The sequence below is a fragment of the Protopterus annectens genome, chromosome 1.part0, assembly GCF_019279795.1.
Source record: "Protopterus annectens isolate FY-2018-M chromosome 1.part0, PAN1.0, whole genome shotgun sequence".
Classification (NCBI taxonomy): Eukaryota; Metazoa; Chordata; order Ceratodontiformes; family Protopteridae; genus Protopterus; species Protopterus annectens.
Window position 1 is genome coordinate 1118956408 of NC_056725.1, and position 22824 is coordinate 1118979231.

Sequence of the window (22824 nt, forward strand, 5' to 3'; positions counted from 1 at the left end):
TGGTAATAATGTCTTATGTAGACATTATGTCAGCTATATATTTTTCAAATGTTTACTTTTTTGTAGTAGATCATTTTTAGCTGAGTATAAAACTCAAGATGAGAATTATGTATGAAGTTTTAATGTATAGGACATTTTATTAGATGAATAACTTTGTATGATTTGTTAATTTCTAAACTGCAGCTGTTTTAGATTCAGGCTGTTCTAATGAAATTTCTTCAGATGTTTAATGATACAAAAGTGCTAAAATAGTTTGCTATTTGGAGATTATTAAATCTAATTTTATAGTAGATGTCTGAATGAGTTCTTTTTTGCAAGTTTTTAATAATGCTTGGCCTTGTATATTACGATATTATACTGTTGCATAATCCAAACATGTGCTGTCTGAGCCGGTGTACTTCAATGTTTTCTTGTCTTTAGTGTGACTTGCCTGCTATTTTATATATCATTGCATAATATCTACGGACAGGCTTCTAACACTGCATTTTCTATATCACTATTTTGCATTCATATTAATCTGTCTGGTCTTTGTGGAAGTGTTTTGCACTTGCTGTTTGCACTATTCATGAACAGTCATTAATTTTTGCAACATTACTAAGTTTGACAGCACTTTTTAGAAAATGGAGTTTTTGCAATCACATTGCTGAGAGTTCATTTAGGTAATGTTGCAAAATTATTAAATCTGGAGTTGTTCTGCTGTGCATTGTAAACATTTGCCATGTGTATGAGATTTGCTACTTTTTAGAAACAGGAACCATATTTGGCATATACTTCTCTGGTATCCAAACATAAAATAGAGATCTGTGGGCAAAGAAGTTTGCTGATGCCTGCAGGTTGGGTGTTATTGTCTGATCACCCCTTGGTATGGTGTAACTATCTTCATTAACCAATGGTGTGCTGAAAAAAGACTGTTGTTAAATGCAAAAAGTCTATTCTTGTTGAACTTGGCAAAACACACCTCTCTAACTTGTGCAATAGCTTGCATCCCACTCCAAACTGATTCAATAATAAGGGACCTTGACACCTTGTCAAAAAGTAGCTGGGGAATGTTTATATATAGCAGAATTGATATCTAAGGGAATATAATATCTCACCATACCATTCTTTAATTCGACAAATTATAGAGTACAGTGTCCCTACAAGTATGCACTAGTCTAGACATATTGCATAGCTAAAAAAGCCACAGCCTTTCTCAGCTAAGAAGGGCACTGGTCTAAAAATCCTGGTCTACAAAGACATGTTTCAAACCCTGTGGATGCAGTTGGTCTCTTATAAACTTCACATGGAGATCTTTTCCTTGCATTCCATTCCATCTAGGACCAAACCCTTCTTGATCTCTCACATCCCTTCATAAGAAACAGCTCCTCTAATACTAACTTTCAAGATTTGAATTTCTGCTGACATATAAACAAAACATGCTGGAGGGGAATATTTGTTACCCATTTGTGACTTCAGTGGAATAAACTGCAATTGTATGTTAAAGAGAGTTACACCTTCCCATCCTTCAAGACTAACCTTGATTATAGAATGGGCTGCTTCAAATTCATTGCCAGCCTAACTTGATTTAACCCCACTCCCAGGGCAGGGGCTGCATCATGAGGATAATTATCAGCAAGGTACAAATCGTTCATGACTTACTTGAATTGTAATTCCTATGATCCTACAATCCTAGGCAAATAGACAAGCAATACATAAATAACATTTTACCTTCCTTCATATCCTTGAAGATTATTTCAGTCCATATGACATTAACTAATCTTTAATGCAAGATTAAGCTTTCACTGTGATGCTCATTGTTTGTTGGAAAACAAATGTATTCCAGTCCCCATAAAGGACAAAGCTAAACAGTAATGAAATTATTGAACAGTTGAACTTGGTTAAAAGTCTAGGAAGGCAATTCTTAAGACCCTGTGAGCCTGACTCAAGCAATGTGTGAACTAGAACTGCCACATGTGCAAAGTGGCTTTAGATAGGAAAGAAACACTAGAGATCAAATTAACATTCACTAGATGAGATTGAAAGTAAGGGAGTTCCGGAGGGAAAACAATATTTCATTCTCTCAACGACTCTAAAGCATTTGACTGTCTGAACCTACGGCAAAATCTTGGTGCAATGGGAAAAAAAGGGTCATTGCATCTGTATCCTGAGGAATATGTATGCAAACAGAGGAGCAACAGTAAGAAATGAATATGAAATAACTGATTGACTTAAGACTGGGCAATGAGTAGAACAATGTTGTAAATTATCATTTTACTTGTTTAATTAATATGCTGGTCATTTCATGCAAATGCTGAGGTAGTGAATCAGATGCAGGATAAATAACTTCCTAGAAAAGTATTAACAAATGCAGATATGCAGATTATATCATTGTGATGGCTGAAAGTGAGGGGGAGTTGAAGAACCTGTTGGATAAGGCATAAAGGAGGTGACCACAGCTCTCATGGTAATGACATTGCTGTGCAACATCAAAAAACAAAGATCATGAAATGCAGTCCAATTAATTCTTTGCAAGCAGATGCTCAAAAATCATAGTTAGTGACAGGTTTTCTTTGACTGGTTTCAAAGATCTCTGCAGATGATGACAGTGACCTTAAAATTAAGTGGCACCTGCTTTTTGGGAGGAAAGTTATGGCAAATCTGGATAAGATGTTAAAGATCAAAGACATCACATTACTATATAGTCAAAACTATAGTTTTCCAAACATATAATGGTGATAGCTAGACTATAAGTAAAGTTGCATTTTGGTCTGAAGTGTGGTGGTGGGCAAAAAACGAGCACTGAATAGGCTGCAAGAAGATCGAAGTCGGTACTTAAGGAAATAAAGCTAAGTGTCCAATGGAAGGTCTGATAGTATCATTAAAACTCAAATATTTCAGCCACATAATTTGAAGAAAGGACTCTGATGCTGGAAAAGATAAAAGGCAAAAGTAGAAGGGTGTGGCAGACATGGACAGGCAGCATTACTGAAGTAACGAATAAGAATATTTAATTAAAAAAGATGCTGTTACCAGACCTGGTGTGGTAAAATTCTAGAGATCACAAGGACACGATCTTGGCTAAATAACTTAACAGCAACAACAACCTTTCTGCTGTTACATGTACAAGTCATGTGTGCCTTGCTTATGTCCTTAAACTAATTCCTGCATTCTTATTCAGCCTTTCCAACTAACGTGGATATTTTGAGCCACTTAACATCTTTTGAGCTACAACCTCTAAAGCCAGGCAGCATATTACAGAAATAAGCTACAATAAGTGTTCAGGTAATATCTACTTATCTCACCTTTGTCTTTTTCTCTCATTATGCCATTAGCTGTGGCCACCTCCTTCATGCAGTGTACTGAGTGGTGGATATTTACCTTCCCGCACCTTTTCTAATTTTAAATACAGATTTTTTTTATCTAATGTACCTAACTGGACACCTCAGATTCATGGAATGTAGTAGTTTCATAAGCCTTCAGCATAAGAGAACTCTGACACTCTTTTTTTTGCACCTTAGCCAAAGAAGGATCTGTCAGCAGGTTTTATTTCAACTTATGCCTTAAAAACAATATAAATTTATTAAATAGTGCTTGGCCTAGTACACATTACTTACTTGTCTTTGTTGACATTACATTACTTAACACCATTTCCTGTAACCAAGATATTTCTTTACCTATTTTTCTATGCTTGTTTTCACCCCCTTTCAATTTGCTTTTTATATCCATTACCTGTGAAGCACAGAGCTAAGGATACCATTTAAGTCAGTCAGGGAGGGTTATATTTTCCATGTTTCCCTATCGAACAACCACATTATTATTTGCCAAACTGAATAAAGCTACACTGACTTGACATTATTATTAAAAAGTCATGATGCTGCTGATGTCCAAGACCATTTGGACTGTTTAACTCATTCAGTAAATGTTTAAAAATATTCTATTCCAGCTTTGCTGGAGCTAATGCCAGTATTAAGGGGCATCTTCTGAATTGCAGCATAGATCAGTACTGGTGCAGTAGCATAGTAAGTTCCTTTTCAAATACTTGCACTGCTCCTGTTTCTAGGGTTGTATTATTGGGCCTTGCCTACTATTCCAGTTGAAAAAACACAGTTTTTTTTCTCTCTCAGCAATGTAAACCATCTATATGCCATGTTTTGTTCTCCTCAAATTTCCAGTAGCTGTTCCTCCATAGATACAATAGTATGTATACATTTTTACTGTGAGCTCAGTTTATCTTCCTAAGCTGGCATCCTCTTAATTTAGAAGCCACTGGCCATTGACAGCTAGAATGTGCACTGACTGAAACAGAAATTAAAATGAAAGGGTATTGATGAAAGTAACATTTGTCATTAGCACATAATATGAGTTAAGAATATCTTCAAAAGTTACCAGATGGGCAGAGTAAAGATGAAAGACTTACACTAGTGTGCAAGCAGGAGAACAGCATAGTATAAATGGGGTAGTATAGAAAGGTGGTTAACTGCTACATTACAATACCAGAGTGAAATTAGACATTTAACAAAATCAAAAGAAGGGAATGCAGTGAATGTCTAAAAATGGGAGAGTGCTGGATATCCACAGCTTAGAGAAACAAAAAGTGTAATAGTTTGTGGCAAGCACTGTTATGTTCAGAGACAAATAGTGTAAGGAAGGAAGCACACAGCAAGTTAGAAAAAGAGGTAAACAAGCCAGCACATAGAAAACAATAAACAAAGATGTTAGATATTTCTAGCATTATGGCAGGTAGAATAAACTACAGAGATCAGTACTGGATAAAAAGGTGAGAGTTCATTGGAAGGGAAAACTGAGACTAAAGGAGAGATTCAGCCTTTTTAAGTAAATATCGCACATGTTTCACAAATTAAAAATGAATAGATCTTCATGGATTTTTTTTTACAGTCTGATACTGAAATGAACCTTTACAGATAGGAAATCCCTCAGGATGTCTCAGTGTTCTTTTTCCCTCTAGAGCAAAAGAGCACATCATTTCTATTAACTTGTTTATAATTATCTTGCACAAAAGGAAGGCAATGAGTAATTGTTTTCCCCAAGGATACAGTTAAACTATTATGTCACCAATTCTCTGAAGATTATCTGAGTAATAGCTGTGGTTTCAAATGAATTCATCCACTTCACTATGAACTCATAAGAGACAAATTCTTTCCTACATCTGTTTCCATTTGGGCTAATAGCTATTTTTGGAATTATAATCATGTGTTATTATAATGGTCATCATGTCAATCATGACATTAATAAGATATATCAGAAGCTAAATATGTAAAGGAGCAAGGAACCAGCTTAAACAAATGCATTTTAGTCTTAGCCAAAAATGCACAATTATTTAAAACAAGAATTACATTAGTTTAAAGGGATAAGCCTACATTCTTCTGTACTTAGGCCTAAATTATTCCTCACAACTACTGCAATTCCGTAGATCTGTATGTTATATTTAAGTTTATCCTTGCTCTACAATATAGTACTGTTCAAATTAAAAATGAGGCATTTTTGGCAAAGGAAATTGATAAATGAAATTATTGAGATAATCTAACAGCAATTACTTAGGAATATTTCTACATGTACAGATTCTTACAATGCATCTTTGTTCATATGAAATCATTTCCTTCTTCAAGGACATTATCACATTTGTTGAAAGCCAATGCTCAGTAATCAACGTTACTACAAATGTAAGGTTGATATGTACATCAGGAAACTCAATAGCTCTCTCCAGTAAATAATTTAATAGGAATACACTTAACAAATATTTTCAAAGCAACTGATAGACAACAGGTGATAAACCAGATGTGAACTATCACACAAATTGCCTAATTAAGCACCTTTGTGTGCGCGTGCACACACACACACACACACACACACACACACACTATATATATATATATATATATATATATATATATATATATATATGGGTCTACTGCTTTTCATCAAATACCACGTATTCAAAAAAGAGCAGTAGACCGCCCAGTTACGCAAAAGTACTCAGCTTCTATGAATGGATCGCACCAAAGTGGAGGACAGCAGGAAAACATGCTATGTTCTCCACTGTGGTGCAGTAGTCACGGACCTTAGGGTTAGGGCGTGGGTCATGGTAAAGGGATAGATCTACTAGCTATCCCCTTACCATGACCTGTGCCCTAACCCTAAGGTCCGTAACTACTGCACTAAAGTCAGTAGTAGCCCATTCGCTGAAGTGGGTTTCACGAAAGTGCACTTTTGCGTAACCCTACTGTGTGAGTTTGAAGAAGTGTATTTTCGAACTTATACAGTAGACTTGTGTGTGTGTATATATATATATATATATATATATATATATATATATATATATATATATATATATATATATATATATATATATATATATATATATATATATATATATATATATATATATATATATATATATATATATATATATATGGGTCTACGTTGACTCACTGAAAGTACATTTCAACAAATCCAAGTTGGCCGAATCCATGTCTCTGCAACATTGCTAAATCGAAAGCACGGACTACTGTAATCCTTTCCCTGTGAAAGCAACCACTTGGCCAACATGAAAAAAAAATTAAATTGACCAAAACTAAACCAAACCCAGTGGGGGGGGCTTTACCACCCCACACCCCCCATTTGGGGGACTTCTCCCCCACAGCCCCTGTACTTAAATATACCAACTCCAAGGTCGCAATACAGTGAAGAAAGGGCAAAGTTCGCCATGGTGGTCAAGTGATTACTTTCACAGGGAAAAGATTTCGGCAGTCTGTGCTTTCAATTTAATGGTGTTTCAGAGAAGTAGAGTCAGCCAACTTGGCTTTGTTGAAATGTACTTTTGCTGAGTCAATGCAGACCCATATATATGTGTGTGTGTGTGTGTGTGTATATATATATATATATATATATATATATATAGATATAGATATAGATATATATATATACTTATACACACACACACACACACCATCGATACACACACACACACATATATGCGCACACACTGTATATATATATATATATATATATATATATATATATATATATATATATATAGATACACGTGTGTGTGTGTGTTTATATATATATATATATATATATATATATATATATATATATATATATACATATATATACATATATATATATATATATATACAATATTTCACACTGAGCTAATTGAAGAGAGGACACTTAGCAAACTCAAATCTATAATATATAACATTAAGTATCCTGTTTTTTGCTTATTTTTTTGAGTTATTTATAGCACTTTGTCTACTGTATATTTTTCTAGCTAGTTTCACTGTGTGTGAGGTATTAACTGGAAACTGTCCACTTTTATTAAGCATCTGTTGGGTTGTTTGATTCTAATAACTTGTTTGCAGTTAAAAGCTTTTTCTAGAGGCTCCTTTAGCTGTTTAAAACTTTCATTTAAAGGCTCACTGCTGTTTTTCTGCTGTGAGAAACATTTCTGCAATTTGTTTCTAAGTAGTGTGGATATTTGTAGCATTGTCCATATTCAGGCTTGTGTTTGGGCTTAATGTTTGTGGAGGCTGTGTGTCTGAGCACATGTTCAGGGACATCCTGGTTTAGCCAAAGCCATCAGGTATTTAATTGAGAGATAATTGTTCAAGGTCATTGGCTGACTGAGGTCACCTGGACTACAGCTTAGACTAAGCACCTCATTGGTTCTTTTGAGCTTTTTTTTAAAGTTTTCTCAGGTTTCAACTTTCTTTTACCTAAGAAGTTAAGTTTGTGAGTGTTTTCTGTCATTTCACACTGAGCTAATAGAAGGAAGGACACTGAACAAACTCGGATCTATAATATATAACATTACATATCCTGTTTTTTGCTTATTTTTTTGTTATTTATAGTACTTTGTCTACTGTATATTTTTTCTAGCTAGTTTCACTGTATATGAGGTATTAACTGGAAATTGTCCACTTTTATTAAGCATATGTTGGGTTGTTTAATTCTGATAACTTGTTTGCAGTTTAAAGCTTTCTCTAGAGGCTCCTTTAGCTGTTTAAAGCTTTCATTTAAAGGCTCACTGCTGCTTTTCTGCTGTGAGAAACATTTCTGCAGTTTGTTTCTAAGTAGTGTGGATATTTGTAGCATTGTCCACATCCAGGCTTGTGTTTGGGCTTAGTGTTTGTGGAGGCTGTATGTCTGAGCACATGTTCAGGGACATCTTGGCTTAGCCAAAGCCATCAGGCATTTCAGTGAGAGATAATTGTTTAAGTTCATTAGCTGACTGAGGTCACCTGGACTACAGCATAGTCTAAGTACGTCATTGGTTCTTTTGAGCTTTTTTTTAAAGTTGTCTCATGTTTCAACTTTCTGTTACCTAAGAAGTTAAGATTGTGAGTGTTTCTGCCATTTCACACTGAGCTAATCGAAGGAAGGACACTGAACAAACTCGGATCTATACTATATAACATTAAGTATCCTGTTTTTTGCTTATTTTTTGAGTTATTTATAGCAATCTGTCTACTCTACATTTTTCTAGCTAGTTTCACTGTGTGTGAGGTATTACCTGGGAATTGTCCACTTTTATTAAACAGCTGTTGGGTTGTTTGATTCTTCATTTAAAGGCTCACTGCTGCTTTTCTGCTATGAGAAACATTTCTGCAGTTTGTTTCCCACCCTCCCTCCATATTGGTATGCTGTTCTTATAGTTGGTGGCTTTGCAGTTGCCTGCCCATACTGTAAATTTGATCTGGGATCATCCTCCCAGTGTAATGTCATTCCCTCATTCTACCTAATACAGGAAGAACATTTGAGAAGGTCAATCAGCTTATTTTCTGCTCCTCCTTTCTCTCTTTACACTTAAAAAAAATTCTAAGCTTGTTTCCTGCCTTTCCTGTGGGTACTCTAGTTTGGATACAGATTTGCTGTGTCCAGTACTATTTGTGGGCTTCTAAGCCCCCAAGCCTTTCTGTGTTGGAGGGAAGCCTTCTAGCTTAATTTTGTTTCTTAGAACTAGCCAGTTTTTTAGTTTCCACACTCGTCTGTTTCTTTGAGCTCAACACTTGTTCAGAACTTACTGTAAGCACTAAATAAGCTACAAATTACTACAGCACTCAACTTTCCTCACTGTCTAGAGGAAAACAGTTTCTAGTACTTAATAAATAAGCACCTATCCTGGCATGTCTAAGGGTCAGCTCCCGGTGTTTTCTCCTGTCTACCTGATGAATATGGGCATCTTGGGGCAATGCAGCAATTGCCTCATGTACACAGACAACCCTCTCCTCCTACCACCCAACACTACAACCTGTGAGAGATGCACTTATATAGCCAAACTGGAAGCAAAGCTCTCTTCACCTAAGACTGGACTAGACAGTCAAGAGGAGAAGGTAAACACTTGCACCACACCACACTCAGCACATAGTCCCTCAAAACCTACACCACCAAAACACACACATAGAAACACAAAACACACACCTACATTCGCGGAGGCTCTCAGTAAAAACCTGCCCAAGCAGCAGGGACCTCCAAAGCAGAAACACAATCAACCTCCACCCTCCCAACACAACCCAAATGACACATAGCCCACAAACTCAGTGTGCCACTCAACCACAGCCCATAAGGCATAACAATGTACCCAACACTCTAGTCATAGGTGACTCTATAGTCAGGCACACTGATGTTCCACTCACCAGGCTAAACAAGGAGAAAGTTACTGTCAGCTGCCTGTCGGGTGCCAGGATCTGCCACATAATGCATGCACTCAGGTCACTCCACGACAAGTACAAATATGACTCTGTCATTGTCCATGTTGGTGTGAATGACCTGAGACGTACCACCCTGGACTACATGAAAAGGGACATGGAGGAGCTGTCTGATCTTGTAGCCCAGGCAGGTATGACCCTAGCCCTGAGTAGCATCCTGCCATCACCCAGAATTATACCACAGTACAAGGACAAAATGATTGACTTCAACAATTGGCTAAGCTTCTGGTGTCATTCTAAGGGGATCCAGTATCTGTTTGCCTGGGATGACATGATGGACAAACCACGATGCTTTGCCAGAGATGGCCTGCACCTGTCACCCCTGGGATTCCGGATACTGGCTAAGGCTCTAGCCACCCCTATAGTGCCTTTTTTAGGCAAGGTTCAAATGACAAATTTACCACCGTAATAAGTACAAGCAAGAAGAATCTGAGGGTATTGCTACTCAATGCTAGAAGTCTTAACCTCAAAATGCACTCACTCGAGGCACTCCTTAAAATGGAGAACATCGACATCTGTGCAGTGACAGAGACCTGGTTCAAGGCTCCAGAGAGTATCCCTGCATTACCAGGCTATAATTCATACCACGCCTTTCAGCCACCTAACCTGGACTGAAACACTAAAGGTGGAGGTGTGTCCATATTGATTAAGGATATCCACACTTCCAGGCTAGTTGCTCAGCATAATGCATCCGAGATTATCCAAGTGCAACTAACTCTGGGCAAGACCGCAATCCAAATTGTAGCTTGCTACAGATCCCCCACCATACCCGGGGATTCCCATGCCTCATTTCTTGATACACTGGAAAATATTAGGGTACAACCTAACACCCTAATAATGGGTGATTTCAACTACCCCACCATTAACTGGGAAAACTACTCATGTACCAACTTTTGTGCTCAACGTTTTCTGGAATTCATAAATTCCAATGCCTTGGATCAACTTATCCACACCCCCCACCAGGGCAGCAATATCGTAGACCTGGTAATTACCAACATGGGCAACCGGTGCTCCACACCAGAGGTCAATTCCTCGTTGGTCAGATCCAACCACAAGCTAATCACCCTAGACATCTACATCCCTCTCCCACCCCCCATTAGGGAAACCACAGTAAAAAATTTCTCCAAAGCCAACTTCACGCTTCTTAAGACAGAAGTGGCAAACTTCACGACACCCATGCTGACAGACAATAAAGGTATGACTGCTGAATCCTACACAAATGCACTTTATAAGCACTTACATGAGTGCATGGATCATGCAATCCCTAACAGAACCAAGATGCTATTCTCCAAAAAAAGGAAGCCAATCTGGTGGTCCCTTGCCATAAACAAACTCTACAACAGAAGAAAGAAACTCTTGCAAAAAAGAGTAAAATCCCATGATTGGAGAAACTCCCTGGCCAGCCTCAGTAAGAAGCTAAGATCCCTCATAAAATCCACCAAAGCTAGTTACAAAAACAAAATTGCCACTGACTCTAAAGACAACTACAAAGCATTCTATAGCTATGTCAAGAATCTCAATGGTAACACTCAGATCTGCTTTGAGTTACAGCACAATGGCACTAAATATGCAGAATCAACTGATATTGCCAACATCCTGGCAGATAGGTTCAGTGCTAACTTTACCCCCCCTGTCATCCCCTAAAGGGCCCATCTCTATACCAGAAGAATGCAAACTTCATGTAATCACGGCTACACAGGTAAAAAACACACTATCCAAAGCCAAGAACGCAGCATCCATGGGACCTGACAACATCCCAGGCTGAGTTCTACATGAACTACAGAACGAACTGGCACCCCACCTAAGTACCATGTTCAATCATAGCCTCACCTCAGGCTATGTGCACAATGAATGGCACACAGCAATGGTTATCCCACTCCACAAAGGGGGAGCTACCACAGACCCCAGAAACTACCACCCCATTAGCCTAATCAGCCTGGTCTGCAAGGCTATGAAACGTATCATCATGGAACTTATAAACAATGACAATGGTAATCTCCAAACTCAGGACCCCACCCAGTTTGGGTTTGTAAAAGGCAGATCATGTCTCCTAAACCTGACAGACTTCTTTGAAGCAGTCACCAAAGGCATAGATGAGGGTAAGGTGGTTCACACAGCCTATCTAGATCTCTCCAAGGCTTTCAACACCATCCCCCACTCTGGAATTATAGATAAACTCACTAAACTAGGTATAAATCCCTATGTCACAAGATCGGTTGCCAACTGGCTCACTGACAGAACCCACACTGTGAAAGTAGCAGACTCTAAATCCAGCTTCAGACCAGTGACAAGTGGAGTACCACAGGGTTTAGTTCTGGGTCCTCTCCTGTTTGGTATATACTTCTCTGAAGTACAGGCTAACACAGAAGGTCTTTGGCTAATGAAGTTTGCAGATGACTGCAAACTAGGAGCCATAATCAAAACTCCAAAAGATGTGGACATTCTGCAAAAGAGCCTCACTGAGACAGATGCCTGGTGTCAAAGACATGGCCTCAAGCTCAATGCCAAAAAGTGCATTGTCATCCCTTTTGGTAAAAACTCTGTACCCATAAACTACCACATAGGCAGTAGTCTACTTAACACTGAAAATGTGATAAGATACCTTGGTACACAGGTGGACAGTAGTCTCTCCTTTGATAATCACATTGCCACAGTAGTCAGGAAATCCTTCTACGTGGCACACCTCATCATAAAAGGTTTCTCATCCAGAAAAAAGAGGTCATTGTTCCCCTCAACTCATCACTCATTAGACCCATTATAGATTACAATGCACCTTTTGGTATGTACCCTACAAGACATCTACAACAACTGGAAAGGCCACAGAAATACCTCACAAAGAGGATTACTGGCCTCAAACAGATGCCCTACGCAGACCATCTCAAAAAACTGCAGCTTTACTCTGTCGCATATAGCCTACTCAGAGGCGATCTCTGCCTAACACACAAAGCTATGTCAAACCCAGAGCTTTTAGACATGCTCCACTTAAAGAAATCCCAATCCCTATGAGCTACACGCACTAGGGACCTAAACCTTGTCACCACAATAAACAGAACATGCTTGAGGGATAGATTCCTATCTCATAGACTTCCCATACTCTGGAACAAACTACCTATCTATATCCAACAAAGCTCCTCATTAGCACTCTTCAAGAAAAATCTTGATGACTGGATGGGAGATAGGAAATTCACCCCGGGGATCACTTCTGTGGCTCTGCTCGACAGTGGCACAGGAAAATAATTTTCTTGGGTGGCGTAAGCCAGGGTACCTTTTGGCTAGGCCTATATAGGCCCTAGGGCCAATAGCCTAGTACCTACATATGAACCTATGAACCTATACATATATATATATATATATATATATATATATATATATATATATATATAGATAGATATATATATATATATATATATATATATATATATATATATATATATATATATACACAGACACACACACACACACACACACACACACACACACACACACACACACACACACACACACACACACACACACGTATTTGGGCAGTAAAAGCAGTACAGCAAACTTAAGTCATGTATGCATAGCCAAAGCTTACTCAGTTAGTGCCTGGTACTGTTCTTTTATCTTCTGCTCCTCAAGTTAGTTGAGAAAGAAAAAAGAAAAAGAAAAAAGAAAGAAAAAGCTTCCCTTAGACTTTAAACAGACAACAAAGTTTATTTTCCCTTTGGTAAAAATGTAGAAAAAGCAAGCTACTTGCTACATTTTATACTGCACAGGCGATGATAAATAACTTCCACCCTGATCACAAAGGCACTATTAGCATTCACATCTGAATACAAGTGGTCTACTCTCGCTCCCTAATACCTTGTACCCAGGGCAGCTGCCCCCTTCGACCCACCCTTGCTACTCCTCTGCATATATGTTTGTATGCATATACATATGCAATATGTGTAAATGAATGCATTTGTATGTATATCTATAATAGGTTTACAGGTTAATACTAGATCATTGAGCTGACAGACTATGTGCATCTCTATCTCTATATTTCTGTGTCTCTCTCTCTATATACACATTCGCACACACATACACACACACACGCACACACTCAAACACATACATGTACACATACATTCAATTCAGGTTAATCTGGTTAACCTAGTATCTGTTTTAGATATTCTATGCTGATTTTTTATGTGGGACAATTGGGTTTAAAATAGTTAACTAAAATCCCAAATACTCCTTTCTTAATGAAGATGGAAGCCCTTCATGATGATGCCATAGCATGTACAATATGATGTTGTTCAGACCCTTAAACTCATTCATATGTATGCTTATGTATCATCAACAAGGGTATGAGAATTTAGTGTCGAAGAGGCTTGCTGCTTCCTGATTCTCAGTGGACATCTCCCTATGAAATTGTTTGTGCTGACAGCCTGCATGGCATGATGTCTTTGTGGGCTGTTGGGTGATATATGAGGGCATTTTACTTGCCTGGATCAGAAGCAGATAATACTAAATGAAATGTAAATATTCTGATTCTGGATGATATGGACCATTGTGTGCAATATCAAGTAGTATGATACTGCGGAACTTCCATATTTGTAGGCTATGTCATGCACAGTAGGTTGTTTGTTGCAACATTTGTCAACTAAACTGCTTTTGCAGGACACTCCTGATTTTTCCTTATATTTTTGCCGTGTCCCTCATAAAATGTTTGATTTTCTGGTAAATCACTAAGGATTACAGTCATTTAATAACACCAAAAGTAGAGTTTCATTCTTCTGGACTTTTGGGCCTATTTCTACAGTAAAGGAGGGTGGACAGTGTTACTGTGTTTCTCTTTGTAATGCACGGAGAAACCAACTGTTTGAATGGCCATTTGTTTGAGTGGAATATTGCTTTCCCTGAGAAGTTCCTGATTTGCTGTACCTGGAACTGTACACACACACGCACACACTCAAACACATACATGTACACATACATTCAATTCAGGCTTGGCATTCATTTCAGTTCAGCTGCTAAATGCTGCACAAACGGCAGTGGCACAATCAACAAACACATTACTGCTTCCTATTATAATCCTTCCTTCCTTCTTCTCTCTCTGTGACATCCAAGGTAAGGTTATATTGTTCTTACTTACTGCATAGTGTAGACTGAAGTCTGCATACTCTTCTGCATACTGCATAACATATAACTACAGTATATGTAAAATTATTTGCTCTGTGCTTGCCGACTCATTAATCTAAGCATGCAGTCAGTCATGAGGGACTTGGGCACCCAGGTTGATAGTAACCTGACTTTTGACCACCATGTTCCCTCCATTGTATGGAAGGCTTTCTACATGGACTCCATCATAAGTAAGGGTATTTCATCAAGGAGGTCATAACATCCCTGTACTCTTCCCTTATCAGATCTATTATCGAGTACAATGCCCCCTTCGACATGTATCTTGCCAAGCACATGCAGCACCTGGAGAGACCACAGAGGTTCCTGACCAGGAAAATCCAGGGTCTCAAACATCTGTCATATACAGATAGGCTAAAAGCCCTGTTCCTTGACTCGGTCTGATATAGACTGCTCAGAGGTGACCTGTATCAGGCATACAAGGCCATCTCAGACCCAGTCTTGAAATCTTGATGGAGTTGCTGCATATCCCTAAGTCAAGCTTCACTCACACAACCTGCACACAAGGCCTCAACCTGGTCTCTAACATCAATAGAACTTGTTGGTGGGATAAATTTGTGTCCCAAAGACACCCCATCTGTGGAATAGACTCCATCTCCATGTCAAGCAGAGTACCTCTCTAGCCCTCTTTAAGAGGAACCTGGACGACTGGATGGGAAACAGATAATACACCCCTGGGATCCCACCTGTGCCCCTGCTGCACAGGGGAAGCAGGTGCTGACTTTGTGGAAACATGGGTGAAATTCTTGGCTAGACTTATAAGGGCCTCTGGACCAATAGCCTAGTATCGTCCTATTAACCTGTGCACCTGTAATCATTACTGGTATTGTCACTGCTCTTCACTGAGTTCTCATTGTTGATTATTGTCACTCCTTTTCACTGCAGTGTTCATTTCAGTCAGTTTTACCAGTGAGCTCTCCGCCTCTCTTGGTTAGTGTGAACTGTTCATCTCTATGGCATTTGAGCTATCCATGAAAGGGGAGTTAGTTAATTCAGTGAGCTATGCACTACTTATTACTAATAATAACCAGTAAGTAAACAAACAAAAAAAAATTAAAAAAATGTGGTGTAAACAAACACTATTAAAACCACACCCACACACAAAGATAATCACATTCCTTTGATCAGTGCTCTTACCAATCCTGTGGATTATGATCAATTATTGTCCTAATTATCCTACACCTATATCTTTACCTTACTTTTACCTAATATTATTCTAATTTATTATACCCCTGTAGTCTGAACCTTTACTAATAGACTCAGATTGTTGCCTCACCCATAGTCTTACCTTTATATTGTTAAATCTGTTATAGCCTCCTGAGTCTAAATTAATTATAGGAATAGCATTATAGGATAACAAAAGAGGATTCAGTATAGCCCTATCACCCCTTATAGTCATTAGAATCTATTGATAACTATGGAATCTCCGTCAGCTCTTTCCTCTTCTTAGGCCAGCCTGCTTTAAATTTGTATTTTGGGCAGTGCAACAGCTGCCTTATATCTATCAAGAACATGCTATTACTGCTTTATAATGATTTAATCTTTAAAAGATGCACGTATTTACTGAATGTATAAGCTGTCCTCTCACCTCAACTCCAATTTATTTAATTTATATTTGATTACCGGGTTGGTCTGACTGGACAATCAGGTGCCTGTTTTCAGCAGAGACCAGAGGAGAAACGCTCCACATACATGATAAAAATACAAAAGTCAGAGATAAGTGCAAATGAATAGCGCAAACAAACAATAGAGCAAACACTAGTATATCATGACATAGTATGAGGAGAAGTTACAGAACTGCACAATATATAAAGTGTACAGTAGTAAAGCAGAAAATATAATGTATTTGAGTAAGAAAGTGCAGTAATACTATATACAGTTATATACTGTACATTCATTTAAAAATGCAATTTGTTAGGGTAGTTTTATTTAATGTGTTTGACCTTTGAGTAGTGTTAGAGGAAGATTTATCTGAATGGTGGTAGCAGGGCTAGCCATGGTCAGTACAGGTACATTGCCAGATGAGATTGAGGTGTGCTTTTAATTGGGTTTTAAAGATGGGACTACTGTTTTGTAATCTGACATATGGTGGAAGAGAATTCCAGATTTTAGCAACTGTTTTGGAGTAGAGGGATTCACCAACACTGTATCTACACTTAGCTACTTCAAGAAGGGCTTTGTTTGTGGATCTTAGCTGGCGAGCAGAATTGTAAAAGTTGAGTAAACCTGAGAGATTAGGAATTTTGTTTGGGTGGTACAGCAAGTAATGAGCCATGATGACTTGGTTATAGTTTAGTAAGTTGGGGATTTCTAGCCAACCTAGTTGTTTAACTGAGTGACAGTGTTGGAACTGGAAATTAGAGCTGGTTGCAAATCTAGCTTTATTATAGCACATGGACAGTTTGTGTAGGTCTGTCTTATTAAGGTTTGTCAATACAGGGGATGCATAGAGCAATGTAGAGAGAAGGCGTCTATATCATCTTGTCGAAAGACTAAAATGTCGAATGGCAATATGATCGTAAATGCCAGACATTGAAATTGTTCTTGTGGGGGGCAGCACCCCCCACACACCCCCGCTAATTATATATATCAACTCCAAGATCACACTACAGTGAGGAAAGGGCAAATTACCTGATCCTCATTGTGCCACGATCCCGCAACACTTTCGATATATGGCATTTGCGATAATATTGCCGTTTGACATTTTCAAAATTCGATAACGTGAAGTAGACCCGAGAGAAGATAAGTCCTGGATATAATAATTTAGGTGTTTTTGGTTAGATAATTTTTACAGCGGTATAGGGTTCCATGTTTTTTATGGACTTTGGATATGTTTTGTGCTATGTGTTTGTCAATCTTTAGGTTATGGTCAAGTATTACACCAAGAAGTTTAGCTTGTGATACTGGGGAGATTTGGGTGTTATTGGCAAAACCGATAGAGGAAAAGAGCAGAAGAGTCAATAGATTTGGTAGGGTGGAAAAGCATACGTTGAGTCTTTTTGGAGTTAAGTATTAGTTGTGAGTTTTTTAACCAGTTTTCAGTATTGGAGAAGGCCTCTTGGGTTTTAGTCTGGAGTGTTTGGGGTGTGGGGGCTAAGCAGATTGGTGTAGTATCATCTACATATTGGACTATTGTAGCTTGCTGGGTGGCGGTGTGGAGGGTGTTTGCAGGGATATTAAATAATAGGGGTCCCAGAATGCATCCCTGTGGTACACCTACTGTTACTGGGAGAAGGGGTGAGAGGGAATTATGCTGCTTAATTGCTTGTTGGCAGTTGGATAGGTAGTCTTGAAACCAGAGCAAGGAGGGGTTGTTTAGGTTGAGTATGACTAGGATAGTAAGCAGTTTGCTGTGAAATACTGTAGCAAATGCTTTGGACAGATTGAGGTAGGTGGCAGACACTAGGTTTCCTTGGTTCATATGTTGATTAGCAGTGTTGATGAAGCATATGAGTATTGTGGTGGTGCTATTGGATGGGCGAAAGTCATGTTGGGTGTTGGTGAGGAGACTATTTGCAAGCAAATGTTTCATCAGCTGAGAATGGATACATTTTTCAAGGATTTTTGAGAGGGTGGATAAGATTGCTGTGGGGTGGTAGTTGGTAAGTTTGATTGAGGGACCACCTTTCTGCAAGAATATTATGGAGGAGGTTTTCCAAATGGCTTGAATTGTATGCTCATTGATAGACCAGTTAATAACTATTGAGATAGGATAAGCTATAGCACTAGCAGCAATTTTGAGGAACTCTGCAGGGAGTTTGTTGATTGCCAAGGTGGTAGGTTTTAGTTTAGTGAAGTGCTTGTATATTGTGTTGGAGGGTATGAGTTTGGGTTGCTGATTGGCTGTGGGGGAGTGCAGGACTGGCTGGTACTAGTTAGGTTAAGGATGGAAGAAGTGAAGTAGTTGTTAAGTTGGGTAGCTAACTCTGTATTATCTCCTCTGACATTGGGGAGAGGGGTAGTGGGTTTGACTGGTTGTAATACTTGATTACAGTTCTGCAAAACACCTACATATCCTAAGATTGCCAAGAAAATATTACCTAAGCATAATAGACATAGGATTAAGCAGACTTAACTATTAGATCACACAGCAACAGCTCCAATTTCACTTCAGTCACCACCGCACATACTCCTTGAAGTGACAATGATTCTGACTCTAGCCCTTAAATAATACTGAGTCTGCATCCATAAATGTTAATGTCTTTGTAATAGATGACTCTTGTTATTGGACAGACCAATACACTCACACCATGCCAGATAAGGCTGAATTTCCAGGACAAGAATATGGGATATCATGAGGGTGTTCCTATCCCATGATAATGTCTTTCCAGATGGTCATGCAGAAGGGTGGACCTTGGTATGTATGTGTCCAAAGCAGGACAGACATTGACCTTGAATATTACACTGTTATCAAGCACAGTAATGCTAACATTCAAAGCCAAGATAATTGGCTTCATTAATTGGTTATACAGCTAGAGTCATTCTAGGGGGAATCAAGTATGTGTCAGCATAGAATGCTGATAAGTTTTCCTGGTTTGCCAGGAATGATCTGAATCTTTCATACCGTGCCGTGCCGCTTCTACTTACTAACCTTGAATTCACTGCATTTGAAGGACAGACAAAATTCAAACATACCACAGTGCTGAATGAGCCCCAGTTTCTGTCCTCAAAATATTCAGGTACACATACAAAGGAAATATATGTTGAATAATGATAATGTGGCACCCAGAACTTTGCCAAGTTTGATACATGGCCACAAACCAAAAAGGTTGGGCATCCCCGATCTACACTTATAACTCTGAATTGTCCCCAATTTTGAAGACTATCCATGATTTTCCCTCATATGTTTGCTCTGTTCCTCATAAAAATGCTTCATTTTCTTAATTAGATTGCAATCCACAATGTTTGAGTTTCTGACTTCATACCCTTCAGAAAATGTGTGCTAATGTAAAGCCTGTCACTCTAACAGTTTCCTGAGAATAGAAGAGCAAAATTTTAAACCTGTCTATGACTTAGGGCCTTTAACCCTCATTAGCATTTTACATAATCCTTGTTTCTTGGTCTGAGATTTAGGGCTATGCCTGCAACACAGATGACAAGCATAAATGCTAATTCCCTTGAAGAAATAGTTAGCTTTCCTTCTTGGAGCCCCAGTAGCGTTGATAGTCTCCCCACCAACATAACCCGTGTACACTTTCCTGCAGCCCTTGTTAGACAAGACCATGTTTAAAGCAGTTGGCACTTCATCTGCAAAAACTTGTTTGTCAATTCTTCTCAAAAGCTAATCCTCTACAGCTAACAGATGATCTAAGTAACTTTAGCAGTAATCCACCCTGAATACGCAGCATTTCCAGAGTTGCTGCCTGTACATCTAATTTCTGTTCATACTTAAATAATTGTGTTAATAAGTCAGTCCCTACCTACAGTAAATATGCTAAAAATAAAAGCAAACTTATTTGGTGGAATAAATGTATAAATATATCATATACCAAAATGAAAGTTTACTTAAATCTTATAAATTCACATTCTAGCCACATTAAGAAATCAGTCAAGAACACTAAGAAATATCACAGGAATTAAAAAAAAAAGCTTATAACTGAATATGAACAAAAATATCCCAATAAACAAAGAGTAATGTTATATCCTTCTGATCAGTATTAGCAAAAAACTACGGGCACTCATAAAATCGTCTAAGGCCAGCTTCGAGAGAAAAATTGCACAGGACACTAAGGATAATCACAAGGCTTTCTTTAGTTATGTTAGGAACCTGGGTGGGAATTCCCAGATATGCTCAGAATTAGTCCAAAATGACAAAAAATACACCGAACCCACAGACATTGCCAACATCCTAGCTGACAGGTTCAGCAAACTTCTCCCCCTCCCCACCAAAGGGCAAATATCTATCCCAGCAGAGTGCTGCCCCCCTGACATCTCAGATGCTCAGGTAAGAGCTGGCCTCTCCAAAGCAAGAAACACAGCATCAATGGGACCAGACAGTGTCCCGGGCTGCGTCCTACATGAACTCCAAGAAGAGCTAAACCCAAACATAAAACTACTGTTCAATCTCAGCCTTACTACAGGATATGTACCCAAAGAGTGGCGTACAGCAACAGTGGTCCCTCTCCACAAAGGTGGTGCCTCAATGGATCCTGGAAACTATCGCCCCATAAGTCTCACTAGCTTGGTCTGCAAAGCTATGGAAAGGATCATCATGGACCTTATAAATAAAGATATTGGGGACCTGCAGACACTGGATCCTACCCAGTTCGGCTTTGTTAAGGGCAGATCCTGCCTCTTGAACCTGGTCGATTTCTTTGAAACAGTCACCAAGGCCATTGACAAGGGGAAGGTGGTCCACACAGCCTACCTGGACCTCACAAAAGCCTTTGATACAATACCCCACTCGGGCATTATAGATAAGCTCACCAGCTTAAATATAAACCCCTATGTCACTAGATGGGTTGCAAACTGGTTCAAAGACAGAACCCACAGGGTTAGAATAGCTGGAGCCATCTCAGACTCCAAACCAGTTACAAGTGGCGTCCCACAAGGCTCAGTCCTGGGACCTCTCTTGTTCGGTATATATTTCTCGGAGGTACAGGCCAACATGGAAGGACTGTGGCTGACCAAGTTCACAGATGACTGCAAACTGGGCACCATAATAGACTCTCCAGCCGACACAAGCATCCTCCAAAAGGGTCTCATAGAAACAGACAACTGGTGCCAGAGCCATGGCCTCAAGCTAAACGCCAAAAAGTGTATAGTCATCCCTTTGGCAAAAACAAAGTGCCCACAAATTACCACATAGGTGGTAATCCATTAAGTACAGAAGAAGTAATTAGGGACCTGGGGACCCAAGTTGATAGCAATCTCTCATTTGACAACCACGTGGCCAAAGTGGTTAGAAAAACATTTTATATAGCCCACCTAATCATGAAGGGATTCACATCTAGATCAGGGAGGTCATCGTGCCTCTTTACTCATCCCTCATCAGGCCCATAATTGAGTACAATGCCCCTTTTGGGATGTACCTTACCAGACACCTGCAGCAACTGGAAAGACCCCAAAAGTACCTCACCAAGAGGATCAAGGGGCTCAAACAGATGCCATATGCTGCCCGGTTAAAGAAACTCCAGCTCTACTCAGTGGCATACCGCCTGCTCAGAGGCGATCTGTGCCTGACGTATAAAGCCATGTCCAACCCGGAATTAATGGACATGCTGCACCTCAGAAAATCCAAATCCCATCGAGCTACGCTCGAGGGACTTGAACCTCAGCACTGAAATAAATAGGACATGCTGGAGGGACAGATTCATAACCCAGAGGCTCCCTTCACTCTGGAATAAAATCCCAGTCCAGGTTAGGCAGAGTCCCTCATTGACTGTCTTCAAGAGGAATCTTGATGAGTGGATGGGAGATCGTAGGTTTACCCCGGGTATCACTTCTGTGTCACTGTTAGACAGAGGCACAGTATACTAACCTTGAAAAAGGGCATAGCAAAATTAATTTAATATGGGTGGCGAAAGCCATACACACTCTGGCTAGGCTTATAAATGCCCTAGGGCAGATAGCATAGTATGAACCTATGAACCTATGAACTATGTCGGAGTGTTAAAAACTAATACTGTACAGTGTGCTGAGCTTATCAACAATAATACTAACCATTCATACCGTAATGAAATGCTTAATAGCCAGGCTGACACATTCAATGCCTCAAACATTACTGCAACCTTTGTTTACTAAATCTTTGTTTATGTTTTGTGCTCTTTCATACCCAGGTCCACATGAAAATGGGATTTTTTTAGGTGGGCTTAACATGGCCAACAAAATGTAAATATACAAATAAATGAATTTTAATCCCCTCAGAATTACAACTGTTCCATAGGTTGGTCAGTCCGCGCTATCCCCATTACTGCTATGGAAGATATCCTAGTAGTCCTCAAGCTAA